The sequence below is a fragment of the Saimiri boliviensis genome, chromosome 12, assembly GCF_048565385.1.
Source record: "Saimiri boliviensis isolate mSaiBol1 chromosome 12, mSaiBol1.pri, whole genome shotgun sequence".
In the NCBI taxonomy this organism is placed as follows: Eukaryota; Metazoa; Chordata; class Mammalia; order Primates; family Cebidae; genus Saimiri; species Saimiri boliviensis.
In genome coordinates, this window is record NC_133460.1 from 32,176,189 (window position 1) to 32,191,800 (window position 15,612).

General features: G+C 37.0%; 1 protein-coding gene across 7 annotated transcripts in view; it reads right to left on the bottom strand.

Moving 5' to 3' along the window:
* MRTFB (myocardin related transcription factor B) overlaps positions 1 to 15,612 on the bottom strand; it is a 335,374-nt gene that overhangs the window by 190,972 nt on the left and 128,790 nt on the right. For all 7 annotated transcript variants that reach the window (XM_074382207.1, XM_074382206.1, XM_074382209.1 and 4 more), the window contains one exon: positions 11,163 to 11,227. The gene's annotated coding sequence lies outside the window, so the exon portion shown is untranslated. The remainder of the gene's footprint in view (positions 1 to 11,162; positions 11,228 to 15,612) is intronic.

Genomic DNA, 15,612 nt, shown 5'->3' on the forward strand with positions numbered 1-15,612 from the left:
AACAGAGAGAGAACGACACAAGCAACCAAAACAAATTGGAAAGCTGGACTTCATCAAAATTAAAACACTACTTTGCTTCAGAGAACAAGAAGAAGAAAGTGAAAAGACAATCACAGAATGGGAGAAAAAAATGTTACAATTAATATATCTGGTAAGGGTAAGGATGTTTAGCTGTGTGTGTGTGTGTGTGTGTGTGTGTGTGTGTGTGTGTGTGTATATACAACATATATGAAGAACTATTACCACTCAATAAAAAGACAGCCCACTTTAAAAATTAGCAAAGAATTTGAATAGGTATCTCTCTAACAAAGATATATAAGTGGCCAGGAAGGACATGAAAACATGTTCAGTATCAGGCCGGGCCTGGTGGCTCACTCCTGTAATCCCAAAACTTCGAGAGGCCAAAGCAGGGGGATCACAAGGTCAGGAGTTAGAGACCAGCCTGGCAAACATGGCGAAACCCCACCACTACTAAAAATAAAAAAATTAGCTGGGCGTGGTGGTAGTCGCCTATATCCTAGCTACCCGTGAGGCGGAGGCAGGAGAACTGCTCAAACCCCAGAGGTGGAAGGTGCAGTCAGCTGAAACCATGCCATTGCATGGCAGCCTGGGTGGTAAGAGCAAGACTCTGTCTCAAACAAACAAGAAAAAAGAAAAAAAAAAAAAAAAAGATGTTCAATATCATTAGTCACCAGGGAAATGCAAATCAAAATCATGAGATACCACTTCATATCCATTAGGATGGCTACTATGAAAATCATGGAAAAGTGTTGGCAAGAATGTGGAGAAATTGCAACTCTCAAATGCTGATGAGAATGAAAAAGATGGACCTTCACACAAAAACAGGTGCACTTTGGAAAACAGCTGGGCAGTTCCTCAAAAAGTTAAATACAGAGTCAGCGTTACCATACAATCCAGCAACTCCACTCCTAGGTATACACCCAAAAGAAATGAAAACCTGTGTCCACTAGAAAATTCATATGCAAATATACACAGCAGTATGATTCAAAATAGCCAAAAGTGGAAATCACCCCAATGACGAAAAAACAAAATGTAGTATTATCCATACAACAGAATACTACCCAGCAATAAAAATGAAGTTCTGATACATGCTACAACCCAGAATGAAGTCAGACACAAAAGGTCACATATTTTATGATTCCATTTATATGGCATGTCCAGAATAGGTAAATCCACAGAGATAGAAAGCAGATTAGTGGCTGCTAGAGGCAAGAGAGAAATGGGAGAATGGAGTGTGGATATAGGGTTTCTTTTTGGGGTGATGAAAATGTCCTGGAAATTAGTCAGACTCGACAGGTGTACAACTCTGTGAGTATACTAAAACTCACTGAGTTCTACACTTTAAAAGGGTAAACTTTATGGTATGCGCATTATATCTCAATAGAGCCATTATTATTTAAAATGGTCAAAGTCATATAGTAACACCTCTATGCAGAGGCCTGGTTGAACCATTCTGCCTGCTACAGAATAACCTGTTGTAAAAACACACAATTTGTCTAAATGAGGAAATAATTTATTTTCCTACCAATAAATCCTTACAGTGACCAACCACAAAACCAAATCCAAAATTTTAAAAAAGGAAAGAACAAAAAAGCATGCAATTTGCAATTTGCTGGCAGGTACGGAATGAAATTAACCGAAGACTGCACAAAGAAAAAATGCTTATCAGAACTGCTTACTTCTCTTTGATTATACAGACTTCACAAGTCAAAGTCCTTTTTACTCATGAAAAAATTGTGACAGCTTCTTTATTAGCACAGAGCAAGGGAAAACAAGCATTCTCTCCTATAACCAAATTAACATCCCGCAGGTCTGTTTGTACTTGGCAGTCATGAACCTTTCATCTCAGAGTGCTGCTAAATTAAACAAGTCTCTGCTGTATTGAACATGATGAGCCAGACACCCTGGCAGGCTCCTCAGTTTCATGCATTGATGTTGAAGAGCATTAGAAATAGAGGATGGTAAGAATGATGGTGGGAGTGCTCATAAAGTAGCCTTATCCTCATTCTGTTCAGCATTTCCATGGTCTACAATGGAAACATTCTAACAACTTTCAAGCATTCTACCACCACCTTTCCCTGTCCTAGGGGAAGAAAGCATGGATTTTGGAGCCAGAGAGATCTGTATTCAGAGATATGTTTTGTTTTTAACCTACTAGCTGCATGCCCAAGTGTTTTTCACAATGTCATTCAGCCCTTCTACTCTTTCAAACTGGGGTAATTACATCTATCCTCAAAGAACTGTTGTGAAAACAAAATGAGGTAATGTATGCAAAAGACACTGCACAAGGCTCAATGTATATCGCTACCATAAAAATCCTTGTTGCTCTCAAATCTCCAAAGAACATGCACATTTTAGAGTTTATATCACAGTGTAAGTAATGGTCACCAGCCAGTGTTAAGTAATGGTCACTGGCCATCCTTCTTCTACCCAAGAACATCTAAACAACCAAAAGATCCTACGAAGATTTCATATGACATAAATCATTCCCCTCCTTCCATCTCTACATCCCACAGACTTGAAGGTAACAAAGCCATGAATAAAGTCTCTCAAATGCATTAAATCAGGGCATGGCACAAAGTATTCATTCACCTAAGAGGTACTTAAAAGCACAGAACTGAGACACACAAAAAGAAACACTTACTATTAGAGGGAAATGCATATTTTGCAGTGCAGTAATTGGCAACCTTTCCATAAAGATTGATGCCATCTGATTATAATTCCCAAGTGTCAGTAATCAGTTCTTTTCTTCCCCCCTCCCCTCGCTCTGAGCAAAAATCAGTTCTTAAGGTAAAAGAAAAAGGAAGTGGGATGGTTTCAAGCACCCCAGAAAAGATGTGGGAGGATATCCTTTCCCACTGACAGCAATTAATGTTTGAGTGATAGTTGCTAGAACGATGAGACTGAAGAACTCTGTTACATTAGAAGAGAATGAAATATATTTAAAATAAAACTTACTGGGTTTAACATACACAAACACTTAACCTTCACCTTGATCTAGGTGTCCTCTCTGAGCAAACTAAGGAAGGAAAAGCTTGTGTGGAATTCCAGTATTTGCCATTGCCTAGCTATGATAAGGGAGGAACTGATGGTTTTCAGCCATATTCCCATGTTGGACATCTATTTAAAGAGACTAGCCTAGACTCTGCAACAATACAGTCAGACTCCCTCTCTTCAAGTCAAGAAAAATTTCCAGCATGCCACAACACTAAGCAAAGCACCCTGAGTTATGAAGGAAAGAAATTTATCAAGGGGGATAGGACATTCAGAGGGTAAGTATATATCCTTAACCTAGACAGTTCATCATGGAACTTGTTGCCCAAAGCTACTGACTGTTCTCTCCTTCCCTTTCCAAACTCTACTCTTAAGACTTTGTGTTGAGAATACTCTTGGGAGAGACCAATTCAGCTGCAGATACTACAGTAGTAAGCCCTGAGTGGTGGTTTTGCCAGGGATCTATCATCTGTATTGCATACAAGCACTTCAATTTTTTTTTTACCGGTTAGCATTTAATAAAATTCCATTTGAATATTCTACTGCACAAATTCTGTATATGAAGACAAAACTTTTCTCCTCTGCCCAGCTTCCCAATCAAATGACTATTTCCCCTCCTAGTCTAAACTTTAAGCTTTGTGCCTAAAGTAGGAAGAAACTGTTACAAATGCACAAAATCCAAGCTATTAAAGATGCTGAGAAAGTCCTAAAACCTTTTTAAGTAGAATGCAAAAAATACTACAAATGCAGCTAAGAGGAGAAATAAATAATAAAGCCTTAATTTCAATTAAGACTTCTGTTTAACTACTGCTAGTAATTCCTCACTTTCCAGGAGTATTTTTTAGAATCAGGGCTTTAAAGCATGCCGTTAAATAAAGTCATCAGTAAAATGAAAACTGCCACATAAACAAATTCCTGCACTGCCACACAGAAGACTGAGGAAACCAGAACTTTGGTTATTTTGGAGAACCAATACACGATTATACCATTAGCCACAAGAAGGTATCAGGAGTTTTAAAATCTAGAAAAACTTCATTAATTTAGACTCTTATACTGAAGGCTCAATTATTTCAAGTCTGCCTACATTTAACTTTGGATTATTTATTAAGAAAGGAGATGCTAAGCAAATGAAGTACAAATAAAAATTGCTAGAGGATGAATCAATTTAAGATGTTATACATGCAAATAACTGCTGCTCAAATACTGATTAAAACTAGCTCATGAACTCTTTGGAATCCCATATTCCGATAGAAATAAAGTATATGAAAAGAGAGACAAAAACACTCACTGCTTAAATCCATTAATTGTTCCATCTTCTCTGTTTAGTTTGGCTGTGAAAAATTGGTTAGGACTCAGAAAGGTTTAACAAACAGGATACTGGACAAAGATTTATTATACATTCTTCTCAAAGGCTGGCAATCGATTTCTCTGCTTCTATTTTTAATAAAATTTTGTTGAGCTACAATTAAAATATAGCTCAATTTATCTCCATTATAATTAAAAATATATTTTGGGACATATATTTTAAACTTGTCTTCAAATAACGTTAACTATGAAAAACTTTCCCATGTCTATACTACAAAACATAAATATTATTTAACAAGATCTAGTATCCTACCTAATTTAGATACCTACTTTGCCCTTAACAACAGCAAAACACACACAAAAAAAGCAGAATTGGAAAATAAATGGAATACAGGCCAATTCAAAATTTCCCAAAAAAGTCACAAAATGTTAAGGTAGCAAGTATCACTATAATTGCCTATGTTTAGATTTAGGTACATATAAAAATCACAGATGCTAGTTTTCTTAACCAAATTAAAATTTAAGGCACTTCTCATTTCCTTCCTAATAACTATGACAATATTTACCAACCATTAATTCCTTCAAAAACAATGTGGGTGTCTGCTATGTGCATGCCAGGTCTTATATCCAGGGTGCTGGATGTAAACTAAGGAATAAAATACCAGTTGTACTACTTGGTCCCTGTCTTGGTGGTATATAGCCAACAATGTAAACTTGGAATGAAAAGAAAAGCATCGACATTAAAGGAATATTATTAGAAGATGTATTTTCTTTTCCTTTTTTTTTTTGAGATGGAGTTTCACTCTTATTGCCCAGGATGGAGTGCAATGGTGTGATCTCAGTTCACTGCAACCTCTGCCTCCCAGGTGGAAGTGATTCTCCAGTCTTAGCCTACCCAGTAGCTAGGATTCCAGGCACCCACCACCTCCGCTCCCCAGCTAATTTTTTGTATTTTTAGTAGAGACGGGGTTCCACCATATCGGCCAGGGTGGTCTCAAACTCCTCACTTCAGGTGATCCACTCATCTCAGCCTCCCAAAGTGATGGGATTACAGGCATGAGCTATCACAACTGGCCAGAAGATGTATTTTCTATCTAAAGAAAAAAAGGTAACTTTTAATTGGTTTTTTTTCAAGATGAGATCTTGCTATGTTGTCCAGGCTGGACTCCAACTCCAGGCTCAAATAATCTTCTCACCTCGGCCTCCCAAGTAGCTGGGATTATAAGCATTTGCTACCATGCCTGGCTAATTTTTCCTTATTTTAATTTTTAAATTGTTTTATAGAGACAGGGTCTCACTACATTGCCTACACTGGCTCTTTGATTTTCTTGTTTGAAAAAGCTCCTCATAGTTAACTAGCTTTTTATTAAGCCAAAGAACAAACCATAGGTCAATGACAAAGTCGGTATTTGCTTCATGTGAAACCTTCCTCAAGTAAATCTTACTTAATTAAAATAAAATCTAAAGCAAATATAAAATTAAAGATCACACTCATATCAGAAATGTTAAAATCCTTTAGACAGAAGAGATTCAACATCAATAGACACAGGTTTACATATGAATGCATATTCACATAATCCACTTAACTCAATAATATCAATAACCAAGTTTGTAAGTCATATCTAAATGCTATTCCACAATTAATATCCATGTTTGAAGCATCTTAAGAAATTAGTTTTTAAAGCTTCTTTATCTTCTCAATTTTTTTCAAGACAAGGTCTTGCTCTGTCATCCAGGCTGGAGTGTAGTAGCATGATCTTGCCTCACTACAACTTTGACATCCTGGTCTCAAGTGATCCTCCTGCCTCAGCCTCCTGAGCAGCTGGGACTACAGGTGTGAACCACCATGCCAAGCTAATTTTGCATTTTTTGTAGAGATAGGATTTCACCACGTTGTTGTGCAGGCTAGTCTTGAACTCCTGAGCTCAAGAGGCCCACCTGGCTTGGCCCCTCAAAGTGCTGGGATTACAGGTGTGAGATACTGTGCCTAGCCTTAAAGCTTCTTGAAACTGCACTGTAAGTGAATAAGAAACAAAGGTAGAGTTCTCTATGGAGGAAAACTTTCAGTATTCAAAACAGTAACAGTCACTTGACCTATAGTTTAAAAATATTTATAATGAGTTAATAAAGGCAATAGACTGAAAGACAAAGAACTCAATATACTTCAACATTCGTATCACATTTAAAGTCCAAGAGCATTTCATCTATGCATGAGAACCACAGGTATGTTCTCAATAAGAAAACTCTTCACGTTAGTAAGAATGTCAAATTACAGGTCTCTGAAAACACAAAACGTATATTCCAATTAGAAAACTTGTTATCCCAAAAAAAATACTACTTTTTCTCTCCTATTGGATTGCCAAATATTAAAAAGATTTTAACACGTTACATACAGGAAAAGGTAGTGCAAGATGACAGAACAAGACTCTCCAGTATTTGTCCCAAGGCAGAAACATCAATTAGAACAACTATCCACCCCTGAAAACACCTTCACAAGAACTAAGAAAAACAGGTAAGAGATCACAGTACCTGGTTAGAGCACAAAAATTTAAAAAGACACACTGAAAATACTAGAAAGGATAGTTTTACATTACCCATATCACCCCTCCCCCAACACTAAGCAGCACAGTGTGGAGAGAGAGATACCAACAGATAGGGGAAAGAGAGGGAAGTAAGCATAGGACTTTGCCTTGAACCCTAACACCAAGCCCAACACAGTAAAACCCAGTACCCAGCACATCTCCACAGCCCTTGACTCTATGTCAGCACTCAGGGACTGTGCCTCCAGACCTGTCCTGGAGCCAGGTGGAAACCTGTATGCCCTGTGAGGTGACTCCATTTCCAGTCTACATCATGCCAGCCAACTACAGAAGGCTTGGGCTTCTGATGCCCTCAGTGGCTTCAGGATTTAGGAATCCAATCAGGAAACGAAGAAGTAAAATTGTTCCTGTTTGCAGATCACATGACCTTACATACAGACAATCCTAAAGATTCCACACAAAAAAACTGTTGGAACTAATAAACGATTTCAGTAAAGTTACCAGGATATAAAATCAACATATAAAAATCAGTAAAACTTAAATACACTAACAATGAGCTATCTGAAAAAGCAATCAAGAAAACCATCCTATTTACAAGTTACCAAAAAATAATATACTTAGGAATAAATTGAACCAAGGAAGTAAAAGATTTCTACACTAAAAACTATAAAACATCAATGAAAGAAACTGAAGACATAAATGGAAAGATATCCCATGCTCATGGATCAAAAAAATTAATACTGTTAAAATGCCCATACTACCCAAAGTATACTACTGATTAAAGGCAATCCTTATCAAAATACCAATAACATTCTTCACAGAAATAGAAAAAAGTAGTAAAATTTGTACAGAACCACTAAAGAATATGAACAGCCAAAGCAATCTCATCATTTTATTTTCTTTATTTTCTTTATATTTTATTATTTTATTTTATTGAGACAGAGTCTCATTCTGTTGCCCAGGCTGGAGTGCAGTAGTGTGATCATATCCTGAGTAACTGGGACTACAGGTGCAAATGACCACACCTGGCTAATTTTTATTTTTTGCAGAAACAGGATCTTACTTTGTTGCCCAGGCTGGTCTCAAACTTCTGGTTTTCGAACTATCCTCTCTCCTTAGTCTCCCAAAGTGCTGGGATTTTAGCCATTGCACACAGCCACAATCTTGAGTAAAATAAAAATGTTGGCAGTATCACACTACCTGATATCAAATTGTACTATGAAGTTATAGTAACAAAACAAGTATTATACTAGCTTAAAATACACACACATATATCAATGGAACAGAATATAAGAACCCAGAAATAAATCTATGCACTTAGGGTCAACTGATTTTTGACAAAAGTGCCAAGAACAAACAATGGGGAAAGGACAGTCTCTTCTAAATGGTGTTGGCAAAACTGGATACCCTCAAGCAGGAGAACGAAATTAGACCCTTATCTTACACCATACGCAAAAATCAACTCAAAATGTATTAAAGACTTAAATGTAAGATGTGAAACTGTAATGCTCCTAGGAAAAAACACAAAGGAAAAGTTTCATGACACTGGTTTGGACAATGATTTTTAGATATGAACCCCAAAACACAGGCAACAAAAGCACAAACTGACAAATGAGATTATACCAAATAAGCTTCTGCACAGCAAAGAAAGCAATCAACAGTGAAGATACTTCCTAAAGAATAGGAGAAAATATCTGCAAACTATACATATGATAAAGGGTTAACATCCAAAATACATAAGGAACTCAATAGCAAGAAAAAAATTCAATTAAAAGATGGACAAAGGTGGTGACTCACACCTATAATCCCAGTACTTTGGGAAGCTGAGGCAGGTAAGTCACTTGAGCCCACGAGTTCAAGACCAGCCTGGGCAACATGGCAAGACACTGTCTCTACAAAAAGTACAAAAAATTTAGCAGAGGGTGGTGGCATGTGCCTGTGGTCCTAGCCACTCAGGAGGCTGATGTGAGAGGATCACTTGATCCTGGAAGGTCAAGGCTGCAGTGAGCCATGATCGCACCACTGCACTCTAGCCTGGATAGACTTTTCTAAAAAGAAGCATACAAATGGCCGGGTGCAGTAGCTCACGCCTGTAACCCCAGCACTTTGAAAGGCCGAGGTGAGCCGATCATCTCAGGTCAGGAGTTCAAGACAAGCCTGGCCAACACGGTAAAATCTCGTCTCTACTAAGAATACAAAAACTAGCCAGGAGTGGTGGTGGATGCCTGTTAATTCCAGCTTCTTGGGAGACTGAGACAGGAGAATCACTTGAACCAGGGAGGCAGAGGTTGCAGTGAGCCAAGATTATACCACTGCCCTCCAGCCTGGGCGACAAGAGCTGTATCAAAAAAAAAAAAAAAAAAAAAAACAACATACAAATAGCTAATCAATACATGAAAAAATGTTCAACAGCACTAATCAAGATAATCTGAGTTAAAACCACAGTGAGATTAATCACCTCACTCCTATTAGAATGGCTATTATCAAAAAGATAAAAGGTAACAAACGGTGGCAAAAAATGTAGAGACGAAGAAACCCCTGAATACTGCTGAAAGGAATGTAAATTACTGCCATTAAGGAAAACAGTGTGGGGGTTTCTCAAATAAATTAAAAATGGAACTACCATATGATCCAGCAATCCCACTACTGGGTATTTAAGTAAAGGAAATGAAATCAGTACGTCAAAGAGATAATCTGCACTCTCATGTTCATTGTAGCACTATTCACAAAAGCCAAGATATGGAAGCAACCCAAGTGTCCATCAACAGATGACTGGATAAAGAGAATGTGGTACATATACACAATGGAGTACTATTCAACTATAAAAAAGGAAATCTTGTCACTTGTGATGACATGGATGAACCTGGAGAACATTATGTTAGGTGAAATAAGACAGATACAGAAAGACAAATACCACATGTTCTTGCTTATATAAGGAATCTAAAAAAGCTGAACTCATATAAGTAGAGAGTAGAGTGATGGTTACCAGAGATGTTAGAAGGTGGGGGAGGGAAGGAAAGTTCTGGAGATTTTGGTCAAAGACGACAAAATTCCAGTGAGATAGAAGGAATAATTCCAAGAGATCTATGGTACAGCATGGTGACTATTGTTAATGATGATACAATGTATTCTTCCAAAATGCAAAGAGAGTAAATGTTCAATGTTCTCACCACAAAAATGATAACTATGTGAGGTAATGCTTAATTTAATTAGCTAGATTGAAACACTCCATGGTGTACACATACTTCAAAACATGTTATACACAATATATAGATACAGTATTATTAGTCTATTTAAAACAAATAAATAAATTTGAAAAAGTTGCATACACATAAACATTAACAAAACTCTGTGTGGGCAAGATATGGAAAACAGGACTCTAGTGAATTTTGAGTGGCGTTATAAACTGGTAGTCTCTTTAGAGGACAGGTTAGCCATGTCTCAACATTTTAAATGTGTATAATTTCTGACCCAGCAGTTACACATCTAAGAAGAGAAACGAACAAGTATACAATGAAGTCAGCAAAGGGCTGATCAATACATCTTTATCTACAATAAAGTAAAACTAGAAACAATCTAAAAGGTCATCAAAGGCATAGTTTAATAAAATATGGTGCCTCTAAAAGATGGAACATTACGTAGCCAGTAAAATGACATGTATGATTATGTGTATCTTTTCCAATTTCTGCAGAGATGTACAAAACATATTTCTCATTTAAAAAGACCAACATATACAGGTAAAGCAATTTATTTAAAATTTTGTATATAAATTCTTCTATATTCATAGATTGCTAAAAGTATATTCACCAAAATATTACGAGCAGTCATTTCTTGGTGGCAGGAGTTGGCTGCTAACTTTTGTCATTATGTTGTTTTACACTGATAGAAAATGTTTTCACTATTCTAATAAAAATTACGACAAAATTTTATGTAAAAAAAAAGAAGGGTTCCTATCTCACCAAAAGTAGCTTAAAACTCTTTTTAACTCCCTATTTTCAGGAGAAAGTATTCCCTGAAACCACGAAATAGCTATGGGTTTCTCTTTGCTAGATTGCCTTCTCAGTGCTATGCTTTAAAACGAAGAGAAAACAAGAATTTAAAGATTAGATTCAAAAAGGTGGAGAAAGCCAAATGAAATTTGAACAGCCCACATTCCTGGCATCTACCTTAAGAACTCTAGGTTCTACGAACTTAACCACTTCTAAAACAATCCCCCTGTTACACCTCAAGAATGCAGGCTGTGAGAGGAAGTAAAAAATTTAAAAAAAAATAGTTTCTTTGTTAAAAAAATTAAAAACTTACCTCAGTAAGAATATTTAATTATTTTCCTATCATACATTCTCTCTCTTAGCACCTTGATCGTCAATCTGAAAAAAAAAAAAAAAAAAAAAAAAAGATAAAAATTACTTTGCATTGAACACCTACTACATTCCAGACAGGGTGGTCACAGAAAGTCTCCTGGAGAATGTTAAGTCTAAGATAAACTGGAAAGAACAAAGTAGAAGTTATGAAAATGGAATGGTCAGGAAGGAAAGTAAAAATTTGAAAGTGTAACTAAAACTTTTCCTAAATTGTTCAAAAATCTATAAACGATTGTATTCAAACGACTGTATTCAACAAACAAGTCTGGAGAACTGCAGAAAGTTAAGAGTTGGGGTGCTGGGCTCAGAGCATCTGCATTAGAATGCCAGCTCTACCACTTTCCACCTGTGTGATCTTGGGCAAGTCACTTCTCTGTGTGCCTGTTTTCCCATATATGTAACAATACTACCCAATTCATAAGATTGCTGAGGATCATACAAAATAATCCACATTGGGGACTCTAAAGCATTTCCTGAAATAGATGTTCGATAATTATTTTTATTATAATAAATTATATAATAATAAATCTGCCTTCCACCATCTCCACCACCAGTATTATTTATGATGATGATTATTATTAATTGGCTAAGCACAGTGGCATACATCAGTGATCTCCGGGCTTGGTGAGGCCGAGGTCAGCAGTTTGCTTGAGCTAAGTTGAGACCAACATGGGCAACGTCTTAAGACTTTATCTCTTAAAAGAAAAAAATTAATTAGCCAGGTGTGGTGGTGCATACCTGTAGCCCCAGCTACTCAAGAGGCTGAAATGGGATGACTGCTTGAGCCCAAGAGTTCAAGGCTGCAGTGAGCCATGATTGTGCCATTGCCTGTATCATGTACTCTAGCCTGTGTGACAGACAGACCCCGTCCCTAAAAAAAGAGGGGAGGGGTGGGCGTAAGCTTTGTATTCCAGGAGCTTACAGTGTCCTGGGTGAAATAAGAGCTACCTAGACACACAATGTAAAGCAAAAGAAAGATCAAAGTCAATTATTCATTCATTTAACAAGCATCTGAATGTCCATTATTTGCCAATATTTTGCTGGGTGCAGGGCATTCTTTGGTGTGCAGGAAGAACACAGTTTTTCTCCTCACAGAGTTTACAGTCCATCCAGGTCCAAGCTGCATGACAGACAAGCTATATGCAGACAGATACTGTTTTTGACTATGTGGGGGACAGTAACAGATCTGAACTGGTAGAATTAGGTAGCAATGTATTTTGGGTGGGAGGGATGGGGTTCCAGGAAACACATGGCCTCTGGGAAACATAAACAGCATCATTGTTAGGGTGTATCCAAGAGAGGCTGAGGCAGCAAGTCCAGAAGCAGGAGGGGAACTTGAACACCAGGCTGAGTTTGTTCTCTGTTTTCAAGTACATTAATTGTCCTGCTGAAACTGAACAAGAGCTTACTTTTAACTTTAATTCTAATGTCTTGTAATTGTTTTTCTTTATGTTTTCTTCCTTTTTTTAAAGTGAGAAGGGTAAGAGTGGGGAAAAACGAGCCAATGGCAACCTCAGCCCAAACAGTGGTGGGAGTGAACCAAGGGCACTAAGTGATGAGTTTCACGTTTTCTTTCAATCCTTCCAGCATTCTTACAGACATTATTGTTCCTTTTACAGATTAGGAAACTGAGGCTCAGAGAAGTCAAATAGATTTTAAGTTCATAAATTTAACATCATCTTGATTCTTTAAAAGGTGTTTTCTGGAACTAGACAAAATGATTTTAAAGTTCACATGGAAAAATAAACAAGCAAGAATTGCAAAAAAAAAAAAAAAGAGCAACACAAGAAAGTAGTTTTAGAAGACATTAAAACATTTTACAAAACGAGCGTACTACTAGTATATGAATAGAAAGACTAATGTTATAGAACAGAAAGTGCAGAGATGTACCCCCATGCATCCAGAAATTCATGCCACCATAAAACTGGATTCAGTTTTATGAAACCAACAGGTAAAGATACTTGCCAGCCGCAAGGAAAAATGAAAAGTTGAATTATGTATCATTCTGAACACCAGAATAAATCCTAAATCCTAAATGGATCAGAGATTTAAGTGTTAAAATGAAACCATAAAAGCAGTAAAAAAAAAAAAAAAAAAAAAAAAAGGGCAAATTCCAGAAATCTTGGAGGCCTTTGACGTAAAATCCAGATACCAAAAGAGATCAATGTTAAGTACATAAAATGTAAAGAAAGCCATATTTAAGCTTTCTTTATCCAAAATACATAGAAGAAAATTTTAAAAACAAGTGACAAGTTGAGGGAAACTGCAACCTCACAAAGGGCTAATCTCTTTATCTTATAAATTTGTAAAAATTGATAAGAAAAAGCAATCAATCCAAAAGAAAAACGTGCAAAGGACATGAACAGATAGTTCACAGAAAAAGGAATACAAATAGCCTTTAAGCACATGAAAAGATGCTCAACCCAATTCATAATTAAAGCAATGCACATTAAAACTATATGGAGTTATTATTTTTCATCTACAAGACTGACAAAAATCCAAAGGTCAGTTAACTGTTGGAGAAGTTATGGAGAAACAAGGAGTCTCACACATTACTTATGGGAACTGAAAATAGTGCAGCCTTGGAGAAGGAAAGTATTTATCCCAATTATAAATGCATTGCCCACTGTCCAGGAATCCTACTTCTAAGAATGTATCCCATAGATAATGCCTGCAAATACACAAAATAATACATGCACAAGGTTATTCAAAATGATATGTGCACAAGGTTATTCAGCACAGCATCATCTGTGAGTCTAAGACTGAAAACAACTCAAATGTTGATCACTGAGGGCTAAACAGCCAAACAATATATATTTTACAGCTGTTTAAAAAAAAACTGTTTTCTGGGCCAGGCCCGGTGGCTCATGCCTGTAACTCCAGCACTTTGGAAGGCTGAGGCAGGTGGATCACCTGAGGTCAGGAGTTTGAGACCAGCGCCGCCAACATGATGAAAGGCCATCCCTACTAAAAATACAAAGATTAGTCCGGCCTAGTGGCTTGCACCTGTAGTTCCAGCTACTTGGGAGACTGAGGCAGGAGAATCACCTGAACCTGGGAGTTGGAGGCTACAGTGAGCTGAGATGGTGCCACTGCACTCCAGCCTGGGCAGCAGAACAAGACTCTATCTCTCACTCACACACACACACACACACACACACACACACACACAGTGTAAACAAAAGTTTCCTATATACCAATACGAAAAGATGTCAAGATAATATTAACTATAAGAAAAGCAAAGGGCAAAATATTCACATAGTGTATATATTTTATATAAAAAGAGTATACATAGCATATTAATATTTGCTTATCTGTATCTACACACAAAAAAAGACATCTGTAGGAAACAAGTGAAAGGTTATTTAGAGAGAAAATCAAGACAATTGGAATTTAGATTTCTCAAAATATGCCTTGTGTCATTTTAATTTTTGAACCATAGCAACATTTTATCTACACAAAAAATAATTTTAAAATGTTCAGAGGATCTCACAAAAAGAAGCAAAAGAGAACTACCAATAAAGCAGTGTTTATGTTTTCTATGAAATTAGTGACCAGCAATTTTAGTGTGGCCATCACCATAAATTATAAGACAAGGTGCTTTTGTTTCCTCCATTCGAGACAAAGTATATAATCATAATAATCTATTTTAAAAAGGTATTTGGTGTGGTGAGGAATTAGAAGACAGAACAGGAAGAGGTGAAAAGAGAAGGAGCTCTACTCTAATGGTTTTCAAAGCATAGTCCTTGGACCAGCAGAATCAGCATCACCTGATTATAGTTAATAATGCAAATTCTATGGGCCCAGCCCAGACCTACTGAATCAGAGAGACTCCTGCAGAGGAGGCTAGCAATCCTTGTAATACCCATTCAAGTTTGACAGCCACAGATCAGGTTCCATGATTCTTACATATTCACGTGCATTGCCCAGGAAGGAATCTTATAGAATGCAAATTCTGTTGCACTTGGTTTGGAGTGAAGCTTAGAGTCTACATTTCAAACAAGCTCCAGGATGCTGCTGATGGTATGGGGACCACACTTTGAGACCCAAAGCTCAAGTCCACCTGGGGAAGAAGGTATGCAAAGAGTATTCACGTAATTGAGTTTGCTGTAAAACCTGCACTCAGTATCAGACAAAAAAGTCCTTACACAGGTTTCCTAGTTGAGGCATACCATGGAACTAGCTAACCATATAAACTGTGTACTTCACACAGAGTATGTTCTCAAATACATTTCTTAAACAACAATAACAACTATGATTCACTGAGATCCAATTTAAGGATGCCCCATTTGAGAAAACCTTCATTTATAAGTGGATCTTCCAGAATGGAAACAAACAAAAAACATACACAAAAAAACATATTCATACAACTGCCTGGTTACACTATCTGA